The 15,441-nt window shown below is 34.1% G+C and overlaps 1 non-coding gene across 1 annotated transcript; it reads right to left on the minus strand.

Moving 5' to 3' along the window:
* Nucleotides 1-9,175: 9,175 nt before the first annotated feature.
* On the minus strand, nt 9,176-9,282 carry LOC121229944 (small nucleolar RNA R71). Its single transcript, XR_005927895.1, has one exon. It is a non-coding gene; the product is annotated as a small nucleolar RNA R71 (small nucleolar RNA).
* Nucleotides 9,283-15,441: the final 6,159 nt, after the last annotated feature.

The raw sequence follows: 15,441 nt of genomic DNA on the forward strand, positions 1-15,441 counted from the left end.
AACTATTATCATGACGAAAAGCAAGCACACCTATCGAACATAGTTAGTAATGGCAAGATTGGGATATCGTACCCAAGGGAACCAAAAGTACTAGTACTAGTAATAACTATCTTTTTTTTATCTAGCCTAAGAATAAAGGGTTTGTTTATTAAACTAATTATCTAAACTAATTAACTAATTTAATTAAAGCAAAGAGAAGATTTGAAAAAAAAAGACTTGAAGAAAAGCAATTGATAAAGACGACACCAAGGAGGAATCCACCTAGATTTCACTTGTTATCTGACTCTGAACCAGACGATTTATTCACTTGACTTGATCAGTGAGATTCCCTAACCTATGTTATTAACCCTTTGAGATTAATAACGTCTAATCCTCAGTTGAATTAATCAAAATTTCTTTCTTAATTAAAACCCTAGGAAGCAGTAAATCACTTTATGGACTCCCATATTAGGTTTCACCCTAATCTGCAAAATCTCGTAACCCTATTTCTAGGTGTTCGATCAACTCCGCTTAATTATTCCAAATCTACTCTTAAACAGGGTCTATCCTCCTCTGCATAAGCACATCAAATCATGAATTAATACCCGAAATATTAACTCAAGCATTAAGAACACATAATTGAGAACAAATAAAATATTTATCATATAGTTCAGATAATAATAACAAGATCCATCGTAGGTTTTATCCCTCTTAGGTATCTAAGGGGTTTAGTTCATAATAAAATAAGAGTACATCTCAAAACTATAAAAATAATAAAACATGTAGAAAACTCTAAAACCCCTGAAGGAATTCTAAGAGAGATCTTCAGTCTTGAAGTAGTTTGGCTTTTGGGATGGATCGTCTGGCTTCTTTCAAGTAATTCCTGGCGTGTGTTCTGTATTCCAGAAAAGTTCTGGAAGACGCCCCCTTATTAGGTCACAGTTAGGGTGTTTATATAGGATTTGGATTAGCTTTCTTCCTCCCTAAGTATCCTTTTCCGTGTAAATACAACTCTTTGAAAAGGGACACGCCCGTGTGCGACGACCGTATGACGAGATTGCCAGGCTTGTTCGATCCGTTAAATTGCACACGGCCATGTGGTTCAATGGCCAGGCCGTGTGAATCGTGAAAACCTTGGTCGACACCCCCGAAGGCCACGGCGTGTGAGATGCCCGTGTGCAAGGCTTAGCCATGTCATCTTCTCGATTTGATCCATTTGTCCCTTTTTTTGGTCGTTTTGGCTCCTTTTGACTCTTGGTGCTCTCCTGAGTACAAAACATGAAATAACCGGATTAAGAGCACCAAAATCTACAAATCTAGTAATAAACATCCATATATATGCTAAGTATTTGGGTATAAATATGTATAATTGGCATTTATCAGTGAATATATTGAAGTGTTGATATAGGTGCAAGGTAAAATGGGTGAGAAATAAGGCTTGGAAAATGGCCTTATTCTGTCCACACGGGTAGACACACGGGCATGTGTCTCAATTGTGTGTGACACATGGCCACGCGCATGGGCGTGTGGTTTGGCCTTGTTTCCCTTGCATCTTAAAAATTGAGAAACAAAATCCTCAGAATTTGTCACACGGGCAGAGACACGAGCATTTGTATCAGCCATGTGAGTCACATGGCCTAGCACACAAATGTGTGACATGGCCATATGAATCTTGCAACTAATTTCGAAATGTGACCCCAAGTTAGTAGCTACCCTAATTTGAACACGGATGGACACGACCATGTGCCTCACATCGAATGCTCACACAGCTGAGACACGGGGTGTCATTGCCTTGTGAGCAATAAGTCTGGCCACACAGGCATGTGTCCCCTGCACCTAAGAAAAATTTGAGATTTCGCAAAAAAAATTTATGTGATTCTGGTTTTGTCCTGACTCGATTCTAATAGTATTTTGGGTCTCGAGGACCCATATAAGGGACATTATGATTGGTTATGATTGATTTTTAGAAATGAATAGCGAATGACATAAAATAATTGTAATTGAACTGTAAACTGCGTAATGCTCCGTAACCTTGTTCCGACGACGGATACGAGTTAGGGGTGTTACATAATAAAAGATTAGAAACAACATTATTGAAAGGGGAACTCATAAACCTTAAACATAAATGATAAATAGACATTGAAAAAAAAACTAAAATGTAGTATACTAAAATAAGTAAATAACCCGACCTTTGATAAGTCTACTTCTTATGTTTCATGTAAATAGCATTATAATTCTACTAAAATCATGAAGCTATTTTTTCATCATGCTCAAATTTTTAAACATTTATTCTCTCAAAAATTGTCTCATTTTATAGGTTGCATTAAATGAAAACAAAATGTACGCCCCTTGATATACTTCCTTGAAGAGTAAGCTTGAGAATTTGCTAGAATAACAATTTGGTTCTCATGCTTAGATGGATAGAGTAAGGAAAAAATCTTTATGATTGTATTCTTCAGTCAATCATATCATAAATATGATTTTATATTAATTTTAGTTACAATTTTTTTGGATCATTGTAACACCCTAGATGGACAATCAAACTTATTAATTCTCAATTCAATAGAAGAAAAAAAGAAAAGAGGTGAATAGAATCCCAAATAATGAGAGATATGGAAAAGGAGCTCGGTTAAGCCCATTCTAATCATAAATGGAATGTAACGACGTTGGATTCATATGTAAAACATAGTATCTATTTAGATATGCTTGAATGACCCCTTCTCATAATGAGAATGTATATAGCCTATTCCTGTCTGAAATCAAATTACAATCATGGAATCAACTTGATCATAAATTATAGATTATAAGTTCATAACCCCAGCCCACTCCCATTTTGAGCGGAGCAGATCTACTAATTCTTTGATTCCAATTAGTAATAGGACCTTGAACTAAAAAATAGATTCTAGAAGCTAAACTAAAAAATGGTTTCCTAAGCAATTGCAATAATCAGGTTCATTAAGTAAATAGCTCTACAAACTAATGGATTGTATCGAATTGCAAACTAGAGATTTGTACAAGTTATAACTTTCGTCACCACTTTGTGAAAAATCATTAGATATGAATATGTTAGATACCTGGGACAATTGGTGAAGATGAAATATATCTCTCCTAAAAAAAACATTTTTACCACCACACAAAGAAAATATTTTGTTGCTAATGAACAAGATATTGAGGAATTATCCATATGTAAAATCATAATTATTGATTTGGGCCTTTTCCACAAAAAATAGGAATTTTTGTTACAATAGAAGCAGAAGTGATTTGGAGCATTCATGAATCGAAGTCAATTTTCTTTATAAAAAGAAAATATTAATGAACTTCTATGAAACTGCAACAAATCTTTCAGGATTTAAAAAGAAGATTATTAATGAACTTCTATGAAACTGCAACCAAATCTTTCAGGATTTGGTTTTGAGTTAGCAACTTTTATTTCTTTCTTTTTTCATCCCTTTCTTCTTCGCTTTTGATTGAAAAATAGAAAAGTTGGGTGAATTAAAAACTCAAAGAAGGTTTATGGCCAAGGGTAAAGATACCCGAGTAATGATTATTTTGGAATCTACAGTTGTGTTCGAAATGACGTAAGGAATCAATGAGTATTTTCAAGTGTATTACTTAAAAAAATCGACACAATATGCCAGGTCGATTGGAATTGAAGAAATTATGTCTCTATTATTACAAGCATACCATGCACTCTGCCTAGACGGCGAATCCAAATGCAAGATGTCACATTTGTTTTTGAAATAACTCAAAACCAAATCAAGTTCATACAAAAATGTGGAAATTTAAACAAAATTTGCAAGCTTGGAAAATAAAACATGTATTGTGTGTTAAATGAACTTAAACGACCTTCATATATTAAATCTAGGTAAAGATGGTTTGACCAAAGCTAGGTTACAAATCATGGGTCAAACTAGCTAAGTGCAGGGTAATGTCTTAAGACATGTTGCCCTTGTTTCTCTAATTTTTAGATTCAAAGTTTGAAGTATTCAAACAAAGGACCATATCTTGAGACCTTGACCCATATGTCTCGAGACCCTTGATTGAATTTTCTTTAGTTTAACTCTGATGCTTTATGTTTTAAGACAAGGGCACAATTGTAAACTCCAATTTATATAGGTTTTTTCTAGTAGCTTTTACCACTTTTTACTTAAAAAATTGTAACACCCCAAACCCGGCCCAAATGTTATGACCGAATTAGGTGGTGTCACATTGGAGTGCTTTTTGAAAACTTACTCTTGTTGAAAAAAAACCAGTTAGAAATTTAAAGCCTCTTTGTTAGATCCCAATTCATTCTAGCTATTCGTTATTATTATTTAAATTGTCATTACTTTTTAAACTCTGTTTATTGCGGAAGCATTTCAAAAAAAGCGTTACAAAATCGTAGTGATTTTAAAACAGTTATCATTTTGGAAAATCGCTTCTTCATTCTCAACAGATATAAATCATAGTAACAAAAACCCAAATCTAAACAAGAAAATTAAAAAAAGCCTTATTACGTAATCTAAAACGAATCTCATAGCAAATAAAAGAAAATAGTAGTGTGGCTATCTCTAAGTCCCTTGCAATACTGACCCGCCTAAGGATTACCTGCACAGTTAAGCAGAAAAGGTGAGTATGAAACTTAGTGTGTAATCTCTAACGAACAACAATCATACAATCGGAGTTGAACAGTCTGGGCTTAAGCTCATGTCAGTAGCAATATCAGTGTGGGCCTTAGCCCAATCTAGTACAGTATCAGTAATGCATAAAAAGATCTTACCCAACCATCTTCTGCACTCCACTCCGTCTGCCTTACACTCCATGTGGTGAATAATCGACCCACCCATCCTACACTCCATAATAAAGTACCGGTTTTGGCACTACAGTAATTGCAGCAAAGCTGCCAGTAGTAGGCTTATAGCCTTTCAGTACACTTCCTCCAATATCATATATCCCACCCATGCAATGCAACATAATAATGATCATACGATAAGAATCGCATGCTCAACAGTCATACATCACATAGGGTATATCAGTCATTTACCTCATAGGGTTATAACAGTCAATTCATAAATTAAGGTCTAAGTACACTTACCGGCCCTACCGTAGGTTTATAGTCGACTTGTGGGACCCGTGCAACCTTACCAGTTAAATAGTAGAAATGGGCCCAAGCCCATAATACGGCCATGTGGGCCGACACGCTCGTGTGGCCCAATAAGCCCAAATAACGGCCTTGGCCGTACAAACTACACAACCCACCCAACAATTTCCACACATTCATGCGGTTTGCCCGTGCGAGGCCACGAGCCTGTGATAAGAACCTGGCATTCTTTCCAATCCACTTGCTAAAGACAGTGCAACACACTTTGAGAGAAGAACGCCAATTTCACCCACCCAACCTAGATCAAATATCCAACAGTCCATAACCATAGGTTATCCCCCTCTTATAACACTCTATCTCATCGCGACAATCACTTACATGATTAAGTGAGTAGGGTTTTGATTCTCCCTTAAGCCTTATCACCCACTCCTTATCAAAGATCTGCATAAAAACCTAACTTCATTAAATACCACTTTAAACGTAAACTACTTGAATCAAGGAACCACTTACCGAAATATATCACTATGAGGGATAGCAAGAATCGGCCCACCAAAGACAGGATGGTGCAGTCACCCCTGACAGCAAACAATTAGGAATAGCGAATATAAGAGGAAAACTATCAACTGGAACAAGGAACCAAGTAGCCGAACTAACACACACCATTGAAGGTTTGGCTAACCTCATAAATGGAAAAAGGAAAGCCAAAAGAAAGAAATAAGAAAAAAAGAGAATCGGGAGCATTAGCTCAAAGCTGAACAAAAGAGAGATATGAAGGGAGAGGATGAGATATAAACCAAGACAAGGTAAAAGAAAAGAAAATATGAGAGAAGGAAAGAAACAGAATTGATCACACTAGGCTAAACCAAAAAAGCTTGAGAGATAGGGACACAATGGTACTCGGCCAGAAGAGGGTAAATCGTATGGGGAAAAGTGATAGAGTAGAAAAAGAATCTGTGGACCAAAGGGTTGGAGAAAGAGGTATATTCCCAAGTAAAAGAAAAAGAACCGATAGATTCCCAAGATAACACCACTCGACTTAGTTACCAAAGAAAAGAACCCCAACTTGCGAAAACCCGAAAGAAAGATGGAGAGGAGGAAGCCAAAGAAAACAATGCCGAAAGCAGAGAATAGCAACACTACCGAAAACTCTATGCTCCCTACCGATTGGCTCACTATCCCTACTACACTCCAATCCTTCTTTTTCTCCCCAAAATCCTTAACTAAACCTACCTATCCACATCCCCACACAATCGAAACCCCCCCAAACTCCCAATATTCGGCCACACTCCCACACTTCTTAACCGCTCAGTGTTTCAGTCAAACACCAACACCCACATTGTACAAGTAACAAAAATAAAAATCCCTTGCTTCTCAAGTACTCGAACCCAGCTCCTAGCAACCAACAACACACCACCACCCCCTTGACTAGTAAGCTATTTATGTCAAGCACCTTCACTTTAAATTAAAAGTCTACTAGCTGGCAACATGGGTTTATTAACTTAGAAGCGAAAATTTGCTCAAGCCCAAGCTTGAACTTAGGACTTCCCAGACACTCCCAGAGCATTTAACCACTAAGGCATGCATGCATTCATGTTACTAACACACAATACAAGGAAAACAAAATTTTACACAAGGTTTTCGGGATTTGGGGAGTTACAAAAATTATACAAATCCCAAGTATTTGTTAATTAATTTAGTGAATTTTTCTTAAGCCTCGATAACGGACATGAATTATAAAATATGAAAATTTGTGTTTTATTACATGAATTTTGTGCATAAATTAAATTATTTCATGTTATTTATTAATCTGTTATATTTAATTGTGCAGTGAGACTATGAAGTTGATTTAATAAAGACCTTATTATCAAGTTGCATGTACATGAGCTATTTATTTCCTATGTTGGATGATAAAACCATGCTAAATGGGTTAATAAGGTGTTATTTGACCTAGTTAAAATGATGCTATGTGGTGGACAATTCTGATTATTTAATGGGTTATAGAATCATCCAACAATGGGGAGTAAGCCCAAATTCAGCACAAGCATGTTGGCTGCCAAAAAATCTATTTTGGGTATTTACTAGAGGTCTCTACTTTTGGGAATCATTGGAAATCAACACAAAAGGATTGCCTTAAAACTTTCCAACCCATGCCTAAATTTAGCATGATTCTATGCTCAAATAAAAGAACCATCATCCACCTTCTTCCACAAAATGTGGCCAGCCAAGCAATGGAGAAAATAGAGGGATTCCAATCCCAATTTTGTAAACTCTACCATCTATTTCAAGTATAAATACTTCCACTCATTCCCTATTTTAATCATCCTTCATCCCTACATCCCTCATTCTTCACATCTCTTATCATCATTCATTCTCTCATTTCCTCTATTCATTCCATGCATAACATCCCATATTTTCTCTTTAGCCAAAAACCTTGATAAGATTATCTCTTGTCCGACACCTTGAGGAGCCATTAGCAAAGGAGCAATGCAAGGATCGGAGGAAAACATCTTTAATCAGAGTTCACAAGACTGTTGTTTCGATAGAGTTATTCTTGTTTAATTTGTTATTTAGTTTTAATCATGTCTGCAATGTGCTTTATTATCTTGTCATCAACAATGGTAGCTTACTATTGTTTAGCTAGGATGATTGCATTTATTTACTGAAGTTTGTTTAAATCATCTTTATATTGTTTGTGCCTCAGCCAATAATGTTTCAATTAAACTCAAGTATGTATTTCATTCATACGTGATTGGATGCATTAGAATTAGCTGAACGATCCTAACTAGACGACGGCTAGTAGACATAATAATTGAAATGTACATGCTTAATTTAGATCCTAATCCGACTAAATTAAAGGTTCAGAATAACTTTAACGAGATCTATTATCTTGCATAGTTTTTAGGTTTATGTGATTAAACTATTTCAAACCTAACCCATCCCTATTACTTCACATGAATCCTAAGAAACCCTTAGTTTAATATGATCAGTAAAATGCATGTTTTAAATAAAAGATTCCGAAAGGACTTAATTTGGTTTCCAACTCATGAAAGATCAAGTTGTCATGAAATAATTTCAAACATTGTTAAGCATGATAAAAATAAGCTAAGTTGAATGATGTAATTATCCTTGCCTATTCATGTTTTGATTGTTGAAGTTTGTGTTTTGTTAAATTCATTCATACATTTCATTTCATACTTCACATTTAGTTTAAATTGTATTAGGGATCAATCTTGCATCTAGATAATTTAATTTAGTTAATCATCCATCACTCAAGATATTGTGTTTTTATCATCAACTTGTAAACTTTAATTTGCAATATATTGATAACATACACAGACCCTGTGTAGACAATAACTCTTTACTTACTTATTACTTGATAATGTCTCTGTATACTTGCACAAACTGAGCGTTGCAAGTTTTGGCATCATAGCTGGAAACTATTGCCTTAATCATTTTTGTGAAATTATTTTTTCAAATTTGTTTTTATTCCATTTTTATCTAACTTATAACCTTAATAATTTATTCTTTATTCTTTATATTTTGTGATTTATTTTTTAGGTGTTTATGAGCATAAATCGAATTATTGATTTATTACTTATAGACCCTGAGATCGAGCGGACATTTAGACAAAGAAGACGCGCAAGATCAGCTCAAAGACAAGTGGAGATGGAACTTGGAAATCAAAATTATGGACAAGGAAATAGAGCCAATCATGTGCACAAGCCAATCTTTATTGTTGCTGGTAGGGATCGTGCTATAAGATAGTACATTGTGCCGCTCTTTAATAAATTAAATCTGGGAATTAAGAGACCGGAGATTGAGGCATTGTAATTTAAATTGAAACAAGTGATATTTTAAATGCTCCAAACGATGGGCCAGTTTAGTGGAGTGCCCACGGAAGATCCACATCTTCTTCTTCAATTATTCATGGAGGTGAACAATTTGTTTAAGATAGCTGGCGTGACTGAAGATGCATTGAGGTTGAAGTTGTTTCCATACTCATTGTGAGATCAAACACAAGTATGGCTTAATTCGTTGCCACCAAGTTCAATATCTACATGGCAAGAATTAGCAGAAAGATTTTTGGTTAAGTATTTCCTACATAGTAAAAAAGCTAAATTGCAAAATGAGATAACCACTTTTCAACAATTGAATGAAAAATCTTTGTATAAGGCATGGGAGAGATTCAAAGAATTACTTCGTAAGTGCCCTTATCATAGGATTCCACATCGCATCTAGTTGAAGATGTTTTATAACGGTCTCAATGCACAAACAAGATTAATGGTAGATGCTTCAGTGAATGGCGTGATTTTGTCTAAGTCTTATAATGAGGCTTACGAGATCATTGAGAGGATCGCTAGTAACAACTATCAATGGCCAATAGATCGAGCAACTTTAGGATGATGAGTAGCCGAAGTGGACGCAATGGATGCACTTACATCACTCACAGTTCATGTATTTTCTATTTCTTCAATGTTGAAATAGTTAACCGTTAATGGTTTGAATAATTTTGCAACTTAGGCACCAAGTCAATTTGATGTTGCATCCTACTTATACTATGGGAATGGTCATTCTTTCAAGACCTGTTTATCAAATCTAGAGTCGGTGTATTATGTAAGGAATCAACACAAAAATAGAAGTTGTAATGCCCCGCACCTGAGACCATCGCCGGAGTCGAACACGAGGTGTTAACGGACTTAATTCATTAATTAAACAACTTATTACCAACCATGCATATGTACATCACCAATATCAAACATAACATAAATAGCTAGATTTATAAGTCAGAATCATTAGCTCACTAAAGACCAATATATTTGGTCAAATTATAATAATACATGTTATAAAACTAGGTCCCTATACATGCCACTCACTTGATAATTCTAGCATATGTGTTTATACTGTCAAGGTGTTGGCTTGATAGTATGATGCTGCCTCCGACGATCTCCAACCCTGAGCTAACCTGACAACACTAAAAGAAATGGAAAGGAGGGGGTAAGCTTTATGCTTAGTAAGCTCACATGAAATAATAATAAGTAATTTACTAACATGCTTTCCATAGTAAAACTAACCCAATTGTACATTTACACATGTTCTGGTTAAGCTACTTTCTTGAGTAGTAGTCACTAAATCATTTATATCTAGAGTTACGGAACTCCAAATTAAGATCCATAAATTTTCCCAGAAACTAGACTCATATATCTTTCCACCATAAAATTTTCAGAATTTTTATTCCAGCCAATAAGTACAGTTTATTATTCAAAGTCTACCATATTTTGCTGTTTAACAGCTTCGACCTTTCTTCACTAAAATTTATTTATCTCATAGTACAAGACTCAGATAATGTTTCTGTTTGTTTCTATTAAAATTAGACTAATATTCTAATAATATAGATTATAACCCATAATTAGTTTTCTACAATTTTTAACAATTTTTCCAAGTTAGAACAGGGGATCTCGAATTCATTCTAACACTGTCTCACAAAAATTAGAATATCACATCATATACAACTCTTTCTCTCCCCCTGTTTCCTTTATATGAAAATAGACTCATTAAGATTTAATTTCATAATTTATTTGAAATTTAATTCAACTTACACAATTTTTTGTAAATTTTCAAATTCCCACAACTATTGTTGTCCAACACTATTTTACTACTAAAATTCAATCTTACATAATTTCACTTTATCCATTTTGTCTTATCGAAGTTCACTCAATATCGATCATATTGCTCAAATTTTCTTAAACATATACCTGCATTTATTCATCATATAAACATGTTCACATGTATTTTTTACTTAATCGAATTTCCCGTTGAACTCTACGGAATAATAACTGATACTCAGATGCTTGCACATATTTTCACACTTATAGCCAAAGCTATCTAGTATGCATAGTAGCCTGCACTTAGTACTACACATGCGACCAATTATCCGGTACACGTAGTAGCCTGCACTTAGTACTACACACGTGACCTAACCATCTGATACACGTAGTAGCCTCCACTTAGTACTACACACGTGATCGAAGTTATCGGGTACGCATAGTTGTAACGGCCCAAATTTCAGTGATATCAGAACAGTGATTTGAGATCACTAAATCCGGCAAGTATGTTTAAAAATTTAATAAATTAATAATTATGAGTCAAGTGTGAATTTAGAAGAATTTTGAATTAGTGAATTTTGTGTAAAAAAAGAGAGAAAAGAATTTAATAAGTAAATTGGGTCTAAAACGAGGTATCGAGACCTCGAATTCATAAACCGAGCCATAAATATTTTTAGAAATATTTATGGAGTGTAAATAAGTTAGTATTAAAGTTTCGTCAAGAAATTTTAAGATTTCGGTAGTTAATTAGGTGAAAAGGACTAAATTGAACTAATTGTAAAATTGTGAGATGTGATTAAATAGCTTAAGTATTTAAAAAGATGGATTTAAAGAGCAATTAGACCCAAAGGTTAATGGCTGGACGGTTTGGGTATGAAATAAGCAAGAAAACAATGTGAACAAGGGGCAAAATTGGAAATAGCATAAAAGTTAGTAATTAAATAATGATGTAATTGAAAAATCTAGACATTTTCTTCATCTTTCTCAGCCAGAAACGTCGTACCAGGTCTCCTATGCTGGTTTTTTATATTTTTACACCATGTAAGTTCAATTTTTACTATTTCTTAGTAATTTTTATGTTTTGGTGACTTTTACAATTAGGTCCAATCATCTAATTCATTAGTTTTTGATTTGGTGGGTGAAATTAGAAGTTACCCTGGCTGAGTAAGGGTAGTATATGATGAATTATTATGAAATTGAAGTTCTAATTTCATATTAAGGTTGTTTTATTAAGTCATTTTGATAGAAAATGGTATTTAGGACCTAATTGTGAAAAAGTTGTGAATTAGATGTTGGTGTTGAAATTGAGAATATCAAAGGTTGTGAAATAATTTATAATGATAAAATAAAGTGTTAATTGAGAAAAAAAAATTAGTTCAATTGATGGGTGAATTGAGTAGGGACTAAATTGTAAAAACTGTAAATTTTAGGGTAAAAGTGTAATTTTGAAATTTGAACAGCATAAATTGTGAAGTGAAGTAGAAATCAAATAAATGCTAATGAGTAGAAATAATTTATATTATAGATCAAGAGAAACGAGATTCAAGTCGTGATCGAGGGAAAAATAAAGTTTACGAGGAATAGGCTCGATTGCTAATATTTTATATCGAGGTAAGTTCATATGATTTTTAATAATGCAATGTGTAATTTAATGTTTTGAAATGAAAATTTCATGAATGATATAGTATATTATTGTATATAAAATGTCATTAAACTGTGATAATTGTAAAATGATATTTGAATAAAAGTACAAATTAAATGGAACAACGGACTTGAGTACTTTCATTCAGTGGCTAAGACGAATTGACGGAAAAGACCATGGTTGGACCATGGCAGCATGTGAAATGTGATTTCCGTATAAGACCATAGCTGGGCTATGGCTTCGGAGAAATGTGATTTGCGCTTCCGTATAAGACCATATCCGGGATATGGCATCGGTGTGATATGTGATACTGTATAAGACTATATCTGGGATATGGCATCAGTGTGATATGTGATCCGTATAAGACCATGGCTGGGCTATGGCCTCGGTATGTGATATGTGACTATGTGTAAGACCATAATTTTACTATGGCATTGTGATAATGAGGTACTCAATTCCGTAGTTGTTCCCTAATTTGATTATGAACGAAAATGTAAAATGGCCCGAAAAGATTAAGAATTGGTGAATACTATGAAAATGACACGATTTGGAATAAGTTCTTGATACTTGATGACATTGAGATTATGGATCTATGCTTATGAAGCATAATTATGTGTTCTTACCATGATGGATGAAATGATATTGTATGGATTTAGTGAATAATAGTGGTGAATGAATAAATATGGTCTTGGTAGTTTTGGATTACTGCAGTAGTGTAACTTTTGAAATTCACCATAAATTGTGGAAATTGAGTTAAGGGCTGAATAAAATATGAGATTAAAGCCTGATGAGTCTAGTTTCATATAGAGGAAACGGTGCATGCAATTGGATTTTATGTTATAAGATATTTAAATTGTTGTGAGACAGAGTTTGAATGACTTCGAGATCCCCTGTTTTGATTTTAGAAAATCATTAGAAATTGTACAATTGTGGTGTTTTATCTTAAAAGCATGTTGGTAATTGCTTATTAATTTCATATGGACTTACTAAGCATTTATGCTTACTCCCTCCTTTTCATTCCTTATAGTTTTGACAAGCTAGCTCGGAAATCGGGAACGGTCGGAGGCCCACTCACACTATCAGTATACCATCTTGGCATAACGGCTTGTATATTTTGAGTATGGCATGTATAGCATTATAATCATTTTGTATATATGGTCTTATGATATGGTTATTGAGTGGTATGGAAATGCTTGGTAATGATTAGCCATTGGAATGGCTAATCATGATCATATTTGGTGTTATGTATGCCAAATTGCTAGCTAATCCATGGAAACCATGAAATAGGTAAAATTTACCATAAAATAGATTCAGACAGCAGTAGAGATGAGAATTTGAAAAATCACTAAAAATAGTAGAAATGGAATTAAATAATGAATAAGTTATGGAATCGAAGCTTGATGAGTCTATTTTCATATGGAAGAAGCGAAACAGGTATATGATCTATATTTTATGAGATGTTTAAATTTTTGTGAAACAGGGCCAGAGCAATTTCTGGATCCCCTATTCTGAATTTGGAAATTCACCATAAATTTTAAAAAGATAATTAGAAGTCATGCTTTATATTTACATATTCCTTATTGAGTCTAGTTTTATTAGAAACAAACGGCATAGTCATTTAAGCTCTGTACAGGGAGATATCTGATTCGTAATACACAGAGGTCAGAGTAGTCGAACCCTGAAACAGGGGAGACTTTAACTAATAAACTGTACTAATTGGCCCAACCAAAAATTCTAGAAAAAAATTTGTAGATAGATATATGAGACTAGTTTCAGGAAAAATTTACGGAATTGGATTTTGAGTTTCGGAACTCGAGATATGAATTTTTAAGCAACTATGATGCAGTTGGACAGCTTGTCCGAATTTGTTTAAGTGCTCAAATAAGTTTAGTAATGCCTCGTGCTCGACTCCGGCGACGGTCTCGGGTAAGGGGGCGTTACATTTATTGGTATCAGAGCAGGTTTAGTCGGTTCTCGGACTAACTTAGTATGTGTAAAAGTTTAGCTATACATGCCATGCCACTGATCTGTGATAGTGTGATGTTTTCCGACGCGTATAAGTACCGTCTTATTTATATAGGGTACTCTCCAACCGAGTTCAATATTATGTGAAGGTATTTGAGTAAAGTTATGATTATGATAAGTCTCGGTTCAGAAAGTATGAATAAAAGTTTATGATACATATGTGATAATATGTGAGATGAAAGTTCATGTTATGATAAATATCCATATTTGCTTAATACTCATATGATGTAGTGTATGTGGCTTACTTGATAAGATGAACGGAAAAAAAAATAGAAAGTAGTAGAGGTATGAATAAAGGTCATAATATCATGATACGAATGAAAATGTCCTGGCCTTGATTGGACGTTGAATGTTGATGAATGTTAATGATATATAATTTTTATGAGATAAAGGATTATAATGAAATGAACTTATCTATGTTAAATTGTTGGACTGAATTATATGATTGTAATGATATGTACATGATGATGCACGAAATGAAAGTTGTGATTGTGATGCAAATATCTGTGTTTGTTTGGCCTTATATGATGTCATGAACATGAATTAATTAAAATAAATGAATGGATAAGTAAAGTTATCTAGAAAACATAGAATGTATGCATAAGTATATTGTCTAAATGGGACAATGGGAAAATTTGAGTAAGCCAACATGAATATTGCATTGCCTGAATAAATGATATGATTTTGATGATGTTGCTATGATGATGGAAGTTGTGTCATATGTGTATGTATAAGAAAGTCGAGTCAGAGGTCCTACAACCCCTCCCCTTTACCAAAGTGGTACTTATAATGGAATTTCATGAGATTTGTATTGAATAAGCTTTCAGTTGAGAACCCAAAGAGTTCAGTGATAGAATAATTATAACTATGATCAGAGATTGAAAATGAGCTGATAAGTAAAGTTTGAGACAGTAAAGTATCGGATTGATGTAAAGATTATTGGAGTTATGCACTGTCCCAATTAGAGAAGGAATTCTCTTTGGTAAATCGAATTACTCAGGTGCAAGGTCGAGAAAAGAGTAAATCGAAATTTATTCAGAACTGGCCTTCTTTAGTGAATGGTTTAATATGAAATTTGTGACGGCAGAACTAGTTAGGGAAATGATATTTGA

This window comes from Gossypium hirsutum, chromosome A05 (genome assembly GCF_007990345.1).
Source record: "Gossypium hirsutum isolate 1008001.06 chromosome A05, Gossypium_hirsutum_v2.1, whole genome shotgun sequence".
NCBI classification, from domain to species: domain Eukaryota; kingdom Viridiplantae; phylum Streptophyta; class Magnoliopsida; order Malvales; family Malvaceae; genus Gossypium; species Gossypium hirsutum.